Source organism: Amblyomma mixtum, chromosome 5 (genome assembly GCF_055824585.1).
Source record: "Amblyomma mixtum isolate Tamu chromosome 5, ASM5582458v1, whole genome shotgun sequence".
Taxonomy (NCBI): domain Eukaryota; kingdom Metazoa; phylum Arthropoda; class Arachnida; order Ixodida; family Ixodidae; genus Amblyomma; species Amblyomma mixtum.
In genome coordinates, this window is record NC_143016.1 from 46,768,818 (window position 1) to 46,787,153 (window position 18,336).

The following is an 18,336-nucleotide window of genomic DNA, read 5'->3' on the forward strand; positions in this document are numbered from 1 at the left end:
CTCTACACGTCAGCCTCGACGTATTGCTACTTTTCTTTTTTTTTTTTACGCACGAAACAGCACGTGTCCTAGGCCATTAACTTTTTTTCTGTTTGGAATGAACGAATAACACTCGAAATGAATGCATAGATCTGCCACATGAAGAAATGGAAAAGCTAGTACAAACGAACTTCCACCCAATTAGAACGCGATGGATGTGCACCCCAGGTAATCCTGATCACTGAAGCCTTTCGTCCACGCACTGCTTGCTCAAGCTGATGGTCTAGCATTCATCCACCCTTGATCAGCATGCTTGACTGACTTCTTTCTCAGTGTGATAAACTCGGTCGCAAAACTATGCAGGGACCTCATATCGCTGTTGTTTGGGGGCTATGCCTTCTGGGGCTGAGAACGCGACCGGGGGATTGACTCTTGTCTGTAGCAGCCGCATCCGAAGGAAGGCGGAAAGTAATAAAAAAGAGAACTAATATTTGCGAAGAGGTTAAAATCCGAAGCCGCTTGAGTTACAACGGAACCCACCAGTACGGTTAGCTTATTATAACGCGGAACCATATTGTGGACCAGCGCAAAACGGACAATGGACCAAGGAAAGAGAAGACGACACGGGCGCTTCTCTTTCCTTGGTCCATTGTCCATTTTGCGCTGGTCCACAATATGAATTACTTCCAACTTATCCAGCAAAACGTATTGTTAAATAACGCGGATGTACCTTTGGTACGTAAAACTGCAGTAAATATTTAAAGTACAGGAAAATTCTCGTTCTATTTTAAGCTTCACATTCAGGTTATAAGGCTGTGCATGCGAGATGATTAGCTGTTTCAGGGAACATTCATGAAACGAACCACAAGCCTGTATTTTAGCGAGGCCGGAAACGGCCGTACTTCGAAACAGGGGGCATACTGCGCACGTGTGCACAGCGTGAGCTCATGGCTTCGCCGTACAGAGCATCTTAATCGAACCGTCGCAGTGCACACCACGGGAGTATAAATTCGTTTTCTTCTCATTCCTTCCCCTGCTCTTGGTGGTGTTGGTGAGTATACTTCCAAGCTCGCGACTCAGCGACACGCTGTGGGGCGGAGATGCGATGTTCTCTGTTTGACAGTAGTCATTTATTTACAGCATTGTCCTGAGATGTGGCATTAGACAAATTGCAAAAACTAGGTGGGCAGTTGGAGGTCCGAGGCTCGCATGATCAGGCAGTCTGCCTCCTGCTACACAGGAGGCAGGAGTCCTTAGAGACCTTCGTCAGCCTTACCTGCCCCCTACTTTACCCCCGTTTTTCCTTAACCATATTCCTAAATCAACTTTTTCAAAATTTTGCCGACGAGTCAGTTGACCAATCAACGGCAGGCACTGTGTGAATAGAAAAGCATACAAAAAAAATTGGCTGTGCCTTAACTCAGTTACGCCTGGATGTGCGCAGAGAGAGGTATGGTTAATCTTATTGTTTAGCTTTCTTATCTCTACGGTTTCATCTGTATCGTTTAGCTTGGTACGTCTCACTGTTTAGGTTATGTTGTTACCTATCGCTATGGTTACATTAAAGACAAGACATTTTTAAAGTGTAACGCATTTATTTTCAGTCTTCATCTTGTTGTTTCTCAATTGCCACAAGGACGACCTGATGGTCGGTGAAGTAGCAAGCAGCTGTCTCAATGGCTCCAACACAGTACTGTCGTCAGCCCTGGCACGACGTGGCGAACTAGACGACGAACCATCCTCATCTGAATCCACTGGCCTGGTCGCTTCGTCCTGACGACACTTCTCGAGGCGTGCGGCTCGTTCTTCTTCCGTCTCCTCGGCTCGCTGCCTCCTCTTGGTTTCATTCGGACGACGAAGCCTGTCTTCTTTCAGTCTCTCTCGACTCACTTTCCATATCTGCCGACGGATCCCATCAAGCCGCCCCTTCTGTATATACGATGCATCGCCGGCTCCTCCTCTGTTGTTGCAACGGGGTTTCATCGGCTCCTCCTCTGACGCCATGCCAAATGGCGCGGCGAGCGGCGCTGCGACGAGCGGCGGTTGCTAGGCAACGGCTCTCAGCGAAATCTTGAAATATATAAAATAATATATCTTGAAATAATGTATCTTGAAATATCTAAAATGTGGTATAACATATTTGCTGGGTAACTGGGTGTAATATATTTACTGGCTAACGTATTGTTACGAGGGTTACGGGGATTTACGGAGTATTGTATTGATTGGATATAATAGAATAAAAGAAATGAAATAACGCTAGATGACATGTATATACTAAAGAAAAATGGTAGAAAACTTAGAATAACATGCACAAGTTGGAATAATCTCGAACAGAAAAATTACACTTTGAAACATTGCATAAATTGAACAAACGGCCGTGGATGAAGCTAATACAAACACTGAATACATTAAGGCTGTGTGCAAATACCAGTTCTAGTACAAAACGGCACTGAACTAAATTGTGAGGCAGTGGCCCATGAATAGTGAGTGATCATTGACTATTTCATTAAGTGAAAGGTCAGGTGACTGGAGAAAGATCGATGTATGAGCGCTCGAACAAATGCAGAGTTGCACTAGATTTAAAGTATGTTGGCACTCGTTCGCTTACCGTAAACTCTGTCTTGAACCAAACCTGCTCTCACGGTAAAGTTGCAAAGTACAGATTTTGTTTTAATGCGATATTTTTTCCCCAAAAAGGAAATGTAATGATGGTTGAAAGAAAAATGATACTAGATGAATAAACAAAAAAGTTGGCCGATCTGATGAAGTCGAGGAGCGAATAATGATGCTGTCCCTGCATCTAAGCGATATACATGTATGATGGAGGATTGTTCGGCGAGAGACATGCTGCCGCCAGGTGCCGAATTCTTGGCGGCTTCAGCGCCGGGCAAATCCACAACAGGTGGTGCATATTGGTCTCAGTATTTTGCGAGTTGCATGCAGGAAAACCGGGGCAGGGATATGCCTTGAAATTGAGGACACTTTCTAGTTAAGGCAGGAGTGAAGGCAACCCCGACCCGGTGAGCTCAACTTCCTCTTAACGGGTAAGACCGCGGTGAGGGTTACCACAGACGGAGGGATGAGAGCACGTGTGCGACGCCGGAGGTGCTCCTTTCTCGTTAAAAGGAGGATGGCGTCATCCAGGTTTAGGAGCCGAGGCAATGACGTACTTGACGTCGCCCTGGGTGCCGCAGAGTCTGCACGGCTTTAGGAGCTCACGAGGTCACGTGGGATCCACTCGATACGAATTGGCTGTGGGATGCGTGCTGACAGACGATGGATGTTCTGGCAAATTCCTGGACTACGACTGACGCGTCGAAGTGGGCGTGTTGCTTTAAGGGCGACGCTCCCGTTGGGAGCATCGAAATGGCGGCCACAGAGTAAAGCGCCTCTTGAATGACAAACACGTCAATACAGAAGGAGGAGGGAGGTTTTGGGGAGTCGAAACGGGATGTCTTATTAAGCGCAGGCTTGCAAGGGCAGTAAGCTGCAGTTGTCGCTTCGCAGGCCCGAATGTTTAGCCATGAAATTAATGCTGAGGCATGTGTTTAGCCATGAAACAACTGCCACCCCATCTTGACCATGGAGGCGTTGGCGGCAAAATTTCGCTAAACATGCTAGAGTTACGTTAGATATGTCTCGTAACGCGCAGGCATTGGCCCTTTAAAGCAAATGAAAGCGCTGCCAAACACTGCATTAGCCCCTCAGGGGCACTATTACGGTTTGCAGCGCTTTCTGTTGTAGTACTCCAACGCTTTTGACTTGACGCGAATCCATAGCCTTCAATCACTTTTGCCATCGTGACAAGGCAGCAGCACGGGGTCACAACGGCAGTAGGCGTCAAACAAGGGCCATGCTGTCGTCCTTCCCTGAGCGGTATCCATGTTCAAGTGCAGGAAATAAATACACTGGCGCCTCCTTATTGAGGTCATTTCAAGCACTGGGGGCTCAAACTTTTTTGTGAAGTGAGCTACGGCCACATGTTGGATGTTAGAGAGAGTACAGTACTACCGGGATTAAGCGCCATCGTGTGGTCAGTGGGTTGTAGTGCTTGGGAAAAATGAAAGTACGCTTACGTTAAGGCAGTTGTTAAGGCGGTGGTTAGACGTCCGGCTTCTGAGCCGGAGCTCCCGGGCTGTAATCCGGCCGCGGCGGCCGCGTTTCGATGAAATCGAAACGCAAAGGCGCCCGCGTGGTGTGCGATCACGTTAAACATCCCCAAGCGGTCGAAATTGTTTCTAAGCCCTCCACCACAACACCTCTTTCTCTCTTTCTTTTTTCACTCCCATCTTGCTCCCTTCTCTTACAGCGTGGATGAGGTGTGTGCCAGGACTTCATCTCGCGTAGTGGGGCTAAGTAGTCGCTGTGTCACCACGGCCGGTGACGCAGCGATGAGTACGGCAACGTCCACATACAAGGCTTGAATATCCAATGACCGGGCCTGGATAAGTTCTCTATGACTGCTGAAAATTAGGAATTCGTTCGTTGAATTCGTTCTACTTAGCAAGACATCTTCTGTGTGATGCCGCTTCCGCGACGTACGCCCACTGTAGAATTATAAACGAAAGTGCAAGGCAATGGTTGGTCGGTCGGTCGGTCGGTCGGTCGGTCGGTCGGTCGGTCGGTCGGTCGGTCGGTCGGTCGGTCGGTCGGTCGGTCGGTCGGTCGGTCGGTCGGTCGGTCGGTTGGTTTATGGGGTTGAACGTCCCAAAGCGACTAAGGCTATGAGAGACGCCGTAGTGGAGGGCTCCGGAAATATCGACCACCTGGGGTTCTTTAACGTGCACTGACATCGCACAGTATGCATTCCTTATTTCATAGTGGTGAAAAGAACGCAGATAATACTTAGCGGGCGCTGGTCGATAATGTTAAGAAATTGTTTCTCTTTGGCACTTCGCTAGACATAAACTAACGCCCACAGGAGCTAAAAAGTTTTTCTTGCATTATGTTCCCTTGTTCAACCCTCTAAATACGCATAATGCTACAGATGCCTTTTTGGTCACTGAACTGACCCTGCCCGGAAAATTGCTAGTTGGCCAAGCTAGAAATACAATTACTTTGGCTAACATGACTGGCAGATGGCGTGTATCAGCAGCTGCATAAGGGTTTCCGACCAAGCCGGCCAATAACCTGACAACGTACTTGCGGTTTGCGGTAGCGGCGGCCGCGTTGTGATGGAAGCGAAACGCAAAATGCTCCCGGGTGCTATGGCACGTAGCCGGACGTTAAAAACCTCCAGGTAGTCTAAATTAACACGGATCATTCCACCGTGACGTCCCTTTTTGCCCTTATGTACCATTGGGGCATTATACCCCACTATTCAGAACTGAACGCAAGGACAATGCGCTGCCGAGTAGAAAATATGAAACTCAGCAGCCAGTGGCCGATTTATAGCTGCTAGGTACTGGTTCTTTGCGTCACTGCAGCGCGCAATAAGCTGCATCTTAAAACCATTCTTCTTTCTAATCTGTGAAAATATCTTATGGACTGCCCCAAGGTAATATATTGGGACCTATTATTTTTATACTTTACATAAATGACATAGTAAGAATATACGACCACGCATTCTTTGTAGTCTATGCCGATGGCAGGAGTTTCGTTCAGACGACGTTAAGGAACTATCATCCTTAAGTAACATCACATTTAGCAAATTGTTAGAATGGGGCAAAGGTAATTCATTGGAAATAAATACGAAAAAAACCAAGGTTGTCCTATTTCGACCTGTGCAGAAGACTCTTGATTACAGTATTAGTTTAAAAGTAGGCTGTGAAATAATATACAGTGCCGGAGGTGAAAACCTTAGGTGCAGTGTTTAATGATCATTTAAATTGAAATGCGCGTGTAACACACGTGCTTCTCAACTTGGCGCAAGCCTGTGGCATTCTGTGCAGACTTCGTTATTTTATTCCACCTAGGATTAAACTAATGTTTATATAATGCCTTATTAACTCCACATATAAGTTACTGCAGCCTAGTTTGGGCAACGACTTCAAAGCCGAACATACAGCTTCTACATTTAATGCAAAAAGCAAAAGCAATCCGTCAAATTGTAGGCTTACCGTATGATGGCCACACAACAGACATGTATTCAACATTTAATATACTCCCTGCACTACATATATACGAGCTCAACCTAAGTATGAAAAACAAAAACTCGCTGACAAAATCAAATACATGTTTTCTCTCGATATGCAACCTCAGACACTCTTTGGAAGTTCCCTGCACACGGGACATAAACATACTTGACTAGTCCCCTTTCCGCGTACTAATAACGGTTTCAATAGAGTAGACCATGGCTTTCCAGTATTATTAAACAGATTTAAAGCCATGGACACAGACATAAAAACAGCATCAAGACCCGCACTCGCTAAATATTTTAAAAACTTAACACTATGAAGTAATAGATTAGGGATGTGCATTCCAGAATTTTGAAAAAAAATGTACAAATGTATTTGTTTGTTTCTCATTCTATTTGTTTTCATTTTTGGAGTGTGTGCATGCTGCATAGGTTTTCTTTGTATAGTGTATATATTTTTTTATATGTATGTGTGTACTGACTGGGGACAATGCTTTAGTGTGTATGTGTATGGAGTATGATTTGCCTGTATTTTTGCGCTGCAGTGCGGCAATTTCAGCAACAAAATAATATGAATATTGATGCGGGTAGACGACGACGACAAAGAGCGATGGCACGAGTGGGAAGAGTAGAAGAGGACAACGAAGTTCGGACTGTGTTCTCGGTGCCGCTCGCAGCTGTTCTTGTCTATTTGTAAATAACTGTAAATATATTCTTTCCCGCAACATATTTGGTGGAGGTGCGGCTTTCCCCTACGTCTACCGACGACGGAGCTCCGCAGCGGCCGCCAGTTGCCTTCCCTCATCATGACCCAAGACGCCGCTCAGCAAACCTCAGCCCCGGCCATGACATCACTCGTTCTTTCTCCCCCTCGTGACCCTGGGACCTTTTCTGGTACCGACAACACTGACGTCGACGACTGGATCAACATGTACGAGCGAGTGAGTACCTACAACCGCTGGGATCCGACCCTCATGCTCGCAAATGTAATATTCTATCAAAAGACACCGCCCGGGCCTGGTATGAGACGCACGAAGACCATCTGACCAGCTGGGACGTGTGCAAAGAGAAACTCCGCGAATTGTTTGGACGGCCGCTCGGCCGAACGCTTGCCGCTAAGAAGGACCTCGCCTCCCGAGCTCAAACATCTACGGAGTCCTATGTGTCGTACATTCAAGATGTGCTGGCCCTCTGTCACAAAGTTGACGCCAACATGCCCGAGTCTGACAAAGTCGGCCACGTGTTGAAGGGAATCGCCGACGATGCCTTCAACTTGCTCGTATACAAGAACTGCACTACAGTCGACGGAATTATTAAGGAATGTCGACGCTTCGAGGAAGCCAAAAGCAGGCGTATTAGCCAGCCGTACACACGCCTCCCCAACACGGCTGCGACTTCTTCATGTGAAGACCTGCGACACCGGGAAACTCCAGCGCCCCCAGAAAATGTGACCCGCATCATCCGACGCGAGCTCGAAGCTATGTCCCCTGCTCCCCTGCATCTACATGATGGCGACAACCGCTTGCCTACCATCTCTCTGGTACAGGCTGTCGTCCGCCAAGAGCTTGCAAACCTTGGTTTCCAGCCCGTCAGCCCTGTACGGTCTTCACCACCACCCGAAATCACTGCGATTGCTCCTGGACGACCTTCGTACTTCACTCCACGTCGGCGAAACCCTAACGATTGGCGGACAACCGACGACAGGCCCATTTGTTTCCATTGCCACCGCATTGGCCACATCTCCCGCCACTGTCGAAATTATTGGTCCCGTCGCAGCACATACCGTCCTCTCAGCTCCCACCGCGACGACGAACAGCCCAGCCACTACACGCCCCCTCCAGCCCAGCACAGTGCTTCAGTCGACGGCCAGATTCCCCGCTCCAGCCGCTCCCCGTCCCCCCTGCGTCGACAGTCTCGTTCGCCCCAACGCCGTCGCTCCTCTCCTGGCCCCTACGGACGCTCGCAAGCGGAAAACTAGACGCTGCAGTGTCTGGAGGTGATGCTGCAGTACAGCCCCAGTCCCAAAATCCTCGATTAGCCCTTCGCGCACACCATAATTTGCTCGCCATTCATGTCGATGGAGTGCCTGTGCGAGCCCTGATCGATACAGGCGCGCACGTATCCGTCATGAGTTCAGCCCTACGACGCCGCCTCCGAAAAGTACTGACCCCTGCACCCAAAGCCGTTCTCCGCGTTGCCGACGGCGGAACGCCTCATGTTGTTGGACTATGCACAGCCCGTGTGACCATATCCGGCCGCCATACATCCGTTCTGTTCTCTGTTCTGGACCAGTGCCCTCATGAAGTCATTCTTGGCCTCGACTTCTTGTCTGAGCATTCAGCCCTCATTGACTGCGCCACTAATGTTGTTCAGCTTGACCTTCCTCTTTCTGCTGAGACGCCGTCCCCAGTTATACACCGTCTTTGTGCTGTCGACTTTGTCCGTCTACCGCCTCAAGCCGCAACTTACATTTCTTTCTCATCTGTTCCCCCTGTACCTGATGGTCACTACGTAGTCACTCCGGAACTTGACGTCGCCCTGACGCGCAGCATTGCGCTTCCACACATTGTAGTTACAATGTCGGCCAACCGAGCGTACCTTCCGGTCCGGAACTTTGGTTCATCCATCCAACCGCTCCCGCAAGGCATCTCACTCGCCACGCTGTGCCCTGCTGCCGAATGTGTGATATCAGTGGTGGACACCTGCTTACCTTCCACTCAGCAATGCCGGCTGCCTGCGGCCCCATCAACTGAGAACCCAACCGACGACTACGCCGACATGATCGCTTCTGACCTACCGCCAATGCAAGCTCGCGATCTTAGGTGTCTCTTATCATCTTTCCGCGACATCTTCGACTTTGATAGCCGTGTTTTGGCTCGGACCTCTGTGGTGACGCATCACATAAACACCGGTGATTCCGCTCCTCTCCGCAGACGTCCGTACCGAGTGTCCAGCGCCGAACGCACCGTCATAAATCAAAAGGTGGACAAGATGCTCGCAAAAGACATCATCGAGCCCTCGTCAAGTCCTTGGGCTTCACCAGTCGTCCTGGTGAAAAAGAAGGACGGCAGCTGGCGCTTCTGCGTTGATTATCGGCACCTCAACCGCATCACAAAAAAAGACGTATATCCACTCCCAAGGATCGATGATGCATTAGACTGCCTCCACGGCGCCAAATATTTCTCTTCAATTGATCTTCGATCGGGGTACTGGCAAATTGCCGTTGATGAAAAGGACCGCGAGAAGACCGCCTTCGTGACGCCTGATGGCTTATACCAGTTTAAAGTCATGCCGTTCGGCCTCTGTAACGCCCCGGCTACCTTCGAACGAATGATGGACTCCCTTCTTCGTGGCTTTAAATGGTCCACTTGCCTCTGTTACCTAGACGATGTTGTGGTTTTCTCGCCTACTTTTGCCACGCGCCTCGAGCGCCTCTCCAATATTCTGACAGTGTTTCGTAACGCCGGCCTTCAGCTGAATTCATCGAAATGTAAGTTCGGTCGTCGACAACTCACTATTCTCGGACACCTCGTTGACGCTTCTGGTGTACGCCCAGATCCCATCAAAATTCAAGCTGTGAAGGACTTTCCTGTTCCAAGGTCGTCGAAAGATGTGCGCAGCTTTGTCGGCTTGTGCTCGTATTTTCGCCGTTTTATCAAAGATTTCGCCGGTATCGCTCGTCCCCTCACCGATCTTCTGAAGAACGACACCCCCTTTACCTGGGGCCCTGCTCAAGAGAACTCATTTTCATCCCTCGTCCATTTGCTGACCACTCCGCCCATCTTAGCACATTTTGACCCGTCGTCTCCCACAGAGGTTCGCACGGACGCCTCTGGATATGGCATCGGCGCCGTACTTGCCCAACGTCAACAGGGTCAAGATCGAGTCATCGCTTATGCCAGCCGCCTACTTTCAGCCGCAGAGCAAAATTACACCATTACTGAGCGCGAGTGTCTTGCCCTTGTCTGGGCAGTGGCTAAATTCAGACCCTACCTGTTCGGCCGTTCATTCGCTGTTGTCACTGATCACCACGCTCTCTGTTGGCTGTCTTCACTAAAAGATCCCACCGGTCGCCTTGGTCGCTGGGCATTGCGCCTCCAAGAATACTCATACTCCGTCGTGTACAAGTCAGGGCGCCATCACCAGGACGCTGACTGTTTATCCCGATACCCTGTGGAACCACCTGACCTAGAGGACGCTGAGACCCTGCCCTGCCTCTTAGCTATCTCCGATCTTGCCGATATTGCCAACGAACAGCGTCACGACTCATCTTTACGTCCTATCTTTGATGGCATCCGTTCTGCAAACCGATCTCCGTCTCTGAACCTTTATGTGCTCCAGAACGGCATTTTGTATCGCCGAAACCTACGCTCCGATGGCCCTCCGCTCCTGCTCGTGATACCCCAACATCTACGCTCTTCTGTCCTTGAAGAACTGCACGACCTACCGACAGCCGGTCACCTTGGCGTGTCCCGCACGTACGCTCGGGTGCGGGGTCGCTTCTTTTGGCCTGGTCTCTATCGTTCCGTCAAGCGTTACGTGGCCGCTTGCGACCTGTGTCAACGTCGGAAAAGGCCCTCCACTTTGCCTGCCGGTCTTCTGCAACCCATCGACATACCTCCGGAACCTTTTCACCGTGTTGGCCACGACCTTCTTGGCCCTTTTCCGACGTCCCTCTCCGGCAACAAGTGGATCGCTGTCGCAACTGATTATGCGACTCGGTACGCCATCACGCGTGCTTTGCCGTCCAGCTGCGCTACCGATGTTGCCGATTTTCTTCTGCAAGACGTCATCCTTCACCACGGCGCCCCTCGTCAACTGCTCACCGACCGCGGTCGTTATTTTCTATCCAGAGTAGTTCACGACATTTTTCGTTCGTGTGACACGCAGCACCAGCTCGCGACAGCTTACCACCCCCAAACCAATGGGCTTACGGAAAGGTTCAACCGCACGCTCACCGACATGTTAGCCATGTACGTATCGCCAGACCACCGAGATTGGGACGCAGCCTTGCCTTATGTGACATTTGCATATAACTCTTCCCTTCATGACAGAACAGGCTATTCTCCTTTCTACCTTTTGTTTGGTAGGCATCCCACCTTGCCTTTGGACACACTCTTGCCGCCTTCTTCAGCCCCCACCACTGCTTACGCTCGGGACGCCATCTCCACGTAAAATAGCGCCAAATAGCACGTAGTAGGCTCCAAGCCTCTCAAGTTTCCCAGAAGTCAGCCTACGACCGCCGTCACCAGGCCGTCGAATTTACCCCGGGATCACTCGTCCTTCTCTGGACGCCCTCTCGCAGCGTCGGTCTCTCCGAGAAGCTCCTTTCGCACTACCGTGGCCCTTACCGTGTCGTGCGCCGTGTTACCGACGTGAACTATGAAATTGCTCCCCTTGAAACCTCGCCATCGTCCTCTGGCGCCACCACCGACATCGTCCACGTCTGTCGCCTTAAACCTTATCACGACGCCCATACGTCGCCGCCCTAACGCCGAGACGGCGTTTCAGCAGCCGGGGGTCCTGATGCGGGTAGACGACGACGACAAAGAGCGATGGCACGAGTGGGAAGAGTAGAAGAGGACAACGAAGTTCGGACTGTGTTCTCGGTGCCGCTCGCAGCTGTTCTTGTCTATTTGTAAATAACTGTAAATATATTCTTTCCCGCAACAATATTTATGATCTTTAAATAGGAGCTAATACAATATAACGAGTATTGATATTATGTGAAAACATTGCTTGCATTTACTTTTCACTTTATGATTGTAACCGCTGTCTGCTGCCATCAAAGGGGGCAAGGGCCTCATTCAAGTTGCTTACACAGCAGCTTTCAGTCCTTGTCCTCGCATTTTTTTCTGTACAGGCAGAAATGTGAAGTAAAGTGAATGTGAATGTGAATCACTGTGCTTCTATATCACTTCGCATTAATAATAACAGCTGGCGCCCTTAATCGCAAGCATTTTTCTTTTGCAGGGAGCTGGAGCGTGTTCCACCTTTTGAATGGAATGCAAGAAGATGCTAGACTGTTGCGGCTTTTGTACTTTCTGCAGTTTTAGATTTGGCCTGTGAAAACATTGTTTACAATAAGCTGCGTAGCTACGTACCTATGGGGCAAAAACGTGGAGGCTAACAAAGAGGGTTCAGCTTAAGTTAAGGACAACGCAGCGAGCTATGGAAAGAAAAAATGATAGGTGTAACGTTAAGAGATCGGAAGCGGGCGGAGTGGGTGAGAGAACAAACGCGCGTTAATGATATCCTAGTTGAAATCAAGAGGAAGAAGTGGGCTTGGGCAGGGCATGTAATGCGAAGGCAAGATAACCGCTGGTCCTTAAGGGTAGCGGAGTGGATTCCAAGAGAAGGCGGATGTGGCAGGGGGCGGCAGAAAATTAGGTGGGTGGATGAGATTAAGAAATTTGCGGGAATATGGTGGCCGCGGCTGGCGAAGGACAGGGTTAATTAGAGAGAGATGGGAGAGGCCTTTGCCCTGCAGTGGGCGTAGTCAGGCTGATGATGATGATGATGATAGCTGCCTTCCTCGGAGTAGGGCCCGACGTGGTGTCTGAGGCACAATGGTTTAAAATGTAGCTGGGCCCATACAGATACGGCGTCTAGCCCGTTGGAGAGTATATCAGAATTTCTGTAACTTCCGCTTCATGTTCGTTAAATTGATTGCCATAGGTACAACACCCTACCACATAAAAAGTATTTTTTGTTCCTCATACATAATATTTCTGCGTTGTACCACCGGTATTCGGAAAATCTACGCAGGAAGAGGCGGCTATACTCACAGTAAAGCATGCATATATGCGTATTTAAAACCAAAAAAGAAAAATAGAAGGCGGTAGCATACCCGGCTTAAGGCCTGAAAGTTCAGTGGTTCGATTCTCCGCTGGGATGTGTTCTGCACTCTGGCTGAAAACGGTATGGCGATGATGGAAAATGGGGGGAAACATAGGGCCCAACAATATGGGACCCACACTATTTTAGCGATAGGCGTGTACTCCTTTATTTCTAAGAGTGTACAACTTGGCGTACGCACTCAAGTTTTCGCGCTTTTCCCAGAACCATAGAAGCGCGGGGACAGTGACCGGCAGCCGCATTCCCTTTTTACTGTAGCTGCCTTCGTGACCAGGACTCATCGGAGGGTAGGTTGCAAGGTCGTGAGAAAACACGAGGAAAGTCGCCTAGGTCACTGTGGTGACCCACACCCCGTCCTTTACCTGATCGTCGGAAGCCGGGACACTCGGTTAGCAAGCCTGGACGCCATTGTTCAATAGATCACGCCAGCAAGCAAGAGTTGGAGTCCCCTTAATTTTCTAATTTCGAAAATCATTGCCAGGCCATCTTCCGCGAACCAAGGGCAACGATCGGGAGAGAATGTAGGTCGGACAAGTGACGGCGTTGTGTGCACAACACCTCTCGGTTTTTTGTATGCTTTTGTATTCACGCAGTACCTGCCGTTGATTGGTCAACCGACTCGTGGGCAAAATTTTGAAAAAGTTGATTTAGGAAGGCGGTTTGGCAAAAACGGGGGTGAGGTAGGTGGCAGGCAAGGCTGACTGAGGTCTCCAAGGACTCCGGACTATTGTGTAGCAGGAGGCAGACTGCCTGATCCTGCTAGCCTGGGACCTCCGACTGCCCACCTAGTTTTGGCAATTTGTCTTGCTGATGCCACATCCGACGACAACGCTGTAAATAAATTTCTACTGTCAAAAATGAGAAGATCTCATCTCCACACCACAGCGTGTCGCTGAGTCGCGAGCTTGAAAGTATACTCACCAACACCACCAAGAGCAGGGAAGGAATAAGAAGAAAATGAATTTATACCCCACTGGCGTTCACTAAGATGGTTCGATTAAGCTACTCTGTACGGCGAAGCCATGAGCTCACGCTGTGCGCATGTGTGCAGTATGTGCCCTGTTGCGAAGTCCGGCCACTTCCGGCCTCGCTAACATACAGTATTGTGGTTTGCTTCATAAAGGTTACCTGAAACAGCTAATCATTTCGAAAGTAGAGCCTTGTAACCTGCATGTCAAGCCCAAAATACAAGCAAGAATTTTCCTGCACTTTTAATACTTAATGTAGCTTTACGTACCAAAGATACATCTGCGTTATAATATGCTGACCACTCTGGTGGGTTCCGGAGTAGCTCAATCGGCTTCGGTTTTTAACCTCTTCACAAATATTAGATCTCTTTTTGTTGTGTAGCAACAATCGCGAGTCGCCGAGCCATTTCGCGGAGCTGACGAAAGGCCATACTGCGCATGTTCCAGGAGCAGTGACGGCACGCGGCGCACAGCTGGTGCACCGCCGCTTCCATGAAGGGGAAAAGTTGCAAGACACTTTTTAGAATATTCCGTTTGCTAACAACAACAAAGCTGAGGAAATCGACATGAATCAATCAGGTTAAAAATGTACTACTGACCGGAACGGTCACTGCACAAGTATAACGGTGCAGTTTGGTCCTTCTCCACCGCCGGAAAAATGTTCGACAACTGTCGGTTGCCGCCACACCTGCTCACTGGAACGAGATCAAATAAAAGTTTTAAACCATATATTACTCGGAAGATAACTCATCGTAAAAAAAGTGATCGTTCATGCTAGATAATTCCCAGCTTTCGGAATTGTAAGCGTCCACGCAGAGCTTTGTAGAGCCCTGTTGAATTTGTTAGGAACTCTAGCATGTAGCTCAAGCCGCTGCCACCAAAAAGTAAATGAACTACTAATACATCCTTGAGGCTTCTGATCATACGTGATTCCTCGTGGGAGGCGCTAAACCAATTTATGAGCGCTCAGTTCATTGAATTACCTTTTTAGTGCCCTCAATGCCGAGAAAGGAAGTGAAAAAAAAATAATTCAGAGTGGAAGCTTAATTTGGCTTTCCACATTTCGATTTTTCCTGTATCTGCTTGATTTATGTTGGCAATTTTTTGCGCGCATGCATTTTTCTTTTTTACATTTCGCCGTGTGACGGAATCGATAAACCCCTGAGATTGAACCTCAGAATTGTGCCTAGTCGCAGTTATCTGTCAAAGTCGCCAATAATAGTAGTTTCATGGTCCTCACAAACAAAATAAATGGTTCATAAGCATGACGCACAAAGAATAAGGAAGATTTTGTTTAGTTTATGGGGTTTAACGTCCCAAAGCGACTGAGGCTATGAGAGACGCCGTAGTGAAGGGCTCCGGAAATTTCGACCACCTGGGGTTCTTTAACGTGCACTGACATCGCACAGTACACGGGCCTCTAGAATTTCTCCTCCAAAGAAATTCCGCCGCCGTGGCCGGGATCGAACCCGCGTCTTTTGGGTCAGCAGCCGAGCACCATAACCACTGAGCCACCGCGGCGGCAAAAAAAAAAGAATAAGGAAGGTTTTTTAATAGACCATCCTGCTCTCCACCATAAACGGTTTCGCTTCTTTTATTTGAAAGCCTCCTCAAAAAGGCGGTCTGTATCAGGATCAACTTACGTTTTGGTCGAGAAAGCTATCCGTGGGTTAATTACTAGTGTTTTAGAATAGAGGAGAACTAGTAGCGTAGACGCAGACAAGATTACTGGACGCCGTCTGAGCACGCGCAATGGCAACGCGGGATAACGCAAGACCACCGCGCGTGCACAGCCAGCGTCCGATAAACCAGTATGCCAACGCTATCACGTCTCCGCTACGATAAAACTCTACATTGTAAGGTAGCCAAACCACGCCTCCGTCCGCCATCTGCGGCTTATGCAATGACCACATATCACAATGCACGTGAGCCGTTAACGCTTTACTAAAATAATGTAAACAGTGTAGTTCGCAAGTTCCAGCTTCATGAATCACTTATGCGGAAAACAAAAGTAGCAGAGTTGGCGGACCCGAAGGTGCCTACGTTATGCACACGAAATGAAAGCCGTTACTTTTGAAACCCTAGAGGGCGTGGTCAACACAACGTGCCCAGCTTTCCTGGACATGTGACATCAGATACGGCCATCCGTCCTCCAGGAGAAGCACGACGAACCAACGTTATTAAAGGGCAGCACTAAGGCCGACTGAAAAAAACTGACGGCTCCGCTTGGGCCTGTTCATGATCTGTCGAGCCTGAGGGAAGCCAGCAAGTCCAGGCAGAAGTAGGTGGGTTAATTGAAATGAAGAATAGCAGTGTCACATGAGTACAGAGTGTATTATGTGGCTGCCCTCATCTACGCACTGTGAGGAGAGTGAGCAGCGAACACTGCGCGACTCAGTCTGAACATTTTCGTTTGAAAAAGAAGTGTCGTAAGAAAATGTCGATAGCGATGGCCCACTCTTTATATGCGCTACAAAAGACCAGTTTAAAAATGCGTGCTGCGCTCGCGCCGATTACTTCTGACGACCGAGCAAATCAGTGGAGTGAAATAAGCATCAAAAATTTGCGCGTTATTTTTTGAAGTTCAGCACAATGGAGTGCATTGCGGCAGCCGTACAAACTGGAAACCCTTGTCCAGATTTCTTGGGCTTCGCTTTTATATAGTCCTCTTGAACCACTTTTCATAAGGCCATGGCACCATCGGCAAGGTCTTGGATAAATACAGGCGTAAAATATTCCCTTTTGTGCTGGAGGGGTCTCCTTACGCGCGCGGCGTATATACCTTAACCTCCACTTTCAGCCAAGGAGCGGGAAAAGCTTCGCTCCCTAAACGCAAGCTCATGCGCAACAGGATACTTTCGCAATGTATAGACCAGTTGTCTAATATAATTGATGCAATCGCAGTAAGAAGCGATACGCGGTGTGGGTCGTAGGCTAGCGTGTAGCGGCGACTTATGCAAGTATACTTAAGTGTGTGTACGCATTTCAGTTCAACCTTTGTGTCGGTTTCCTAAAATGTTTTTAACCATGCCGGCTACGAAACAGCCGTATGAAATACGTAGCGCCCCGGCGAATTAGTTCAAAAGGCTATTGGGTGGAGGAAAACGTTTCGCGCTCCAGATTCAAGTGGCGTTCGCATAGTGCAACTTTTTATCAGCTTTTAGCGGCTTTCTTTCAGCGCAGAGTGTGACGTCACCACCCAAGAGTTCCCATCGTTTGTACCTTTTAGCGCGTCCAATTTTTTAGCGCTAGATCCCTGGAGAGTTTCGCAGTGGGCATGTTTAACTACATCAGGGCTGAAATGCGACGACCCACATATGGCAAGCTAGATTCTCGCCCTCCATTTAAACGCAGCTTTTTACTACATGCAGTACACTGATCACAAAGCCCATAGAAGGTTATGCGCAAAGGTTCGGGCTATTACATTAAAAAGGACGTACAAACGTGGTCCAAGTTGCTGGTTGCATGGGAGAGCGGACGCATTCGAACAAGTCGTTTCAGCCATAAATGTTAACGCTTCTTATATCACTGCAAGCTATGCACCATGTGTGGCAAGTAAACGAGCGTGCTTTATTCCCTACGTGGCTCGCATGACAATAAGCTAGCACTGTAATGCATAAATGGTGCCAGACATGCAGGAGGCTAGAGACTTGAGCAGCTTCCTTCACCCGGCAAAAACGGAGTTTTATTGACATGACAGAACAGGACACTTTCGTTGGCCGAAACATGTATGATTGCCATCTGAATGATTGTATGATTACAATATGAATGCCATAGCAATGAAAGTAACTATGAGTGTCATTGACATACGTCGTACCTCTTCGGCGATCCCATGTGCGTCATACCTCTTGTGCGAGTCTCCCACAGACGTGAAGGGTCTGTGGCACTCATAATTATTTTCAATGCTTCTCCATCACGCTCCTTTTCCAGTTACAAACGCACTAAAGGCTTCATTTAAAGTAGTCCCTCTACATCATCCGTCATCTTTAAATATGTAAGCAAGAGCGAGTATTAATTTTTTGTAGGGGCATGACTCAAACAAAAAAAGCCACGCATAACATGCAAAAAAACGTTAGGGGACGATTAAGCTCCGCCTTCAAGTTTATGAAGCAATAGCGTTGATAGCTCTTCAGCGGTTTATCTTCAGACACATTCACTGTTTCTTTGGTCACAATAACACAGTTATCACAAGATAGTTTCCGCATTTTTTTATTTGAACTCTTCCAGACTGCAGTTTAAGCATATAATGTGGCTGATATATATACACGCACGTGGATAGTACTCACTGCACAACACAGAAAATACCACCTGCCACGACCAGTACCACCTTGGCCTTGCTGATGAAAAATCTGTGAACGGTGTCATACGCACAGCTTACAAGGCTGACCACGGACTTCCGAAATACGCAAGCACTGAAAGGCTTCTTGGGCTGGGAATGTATAACAACCCGAGGGA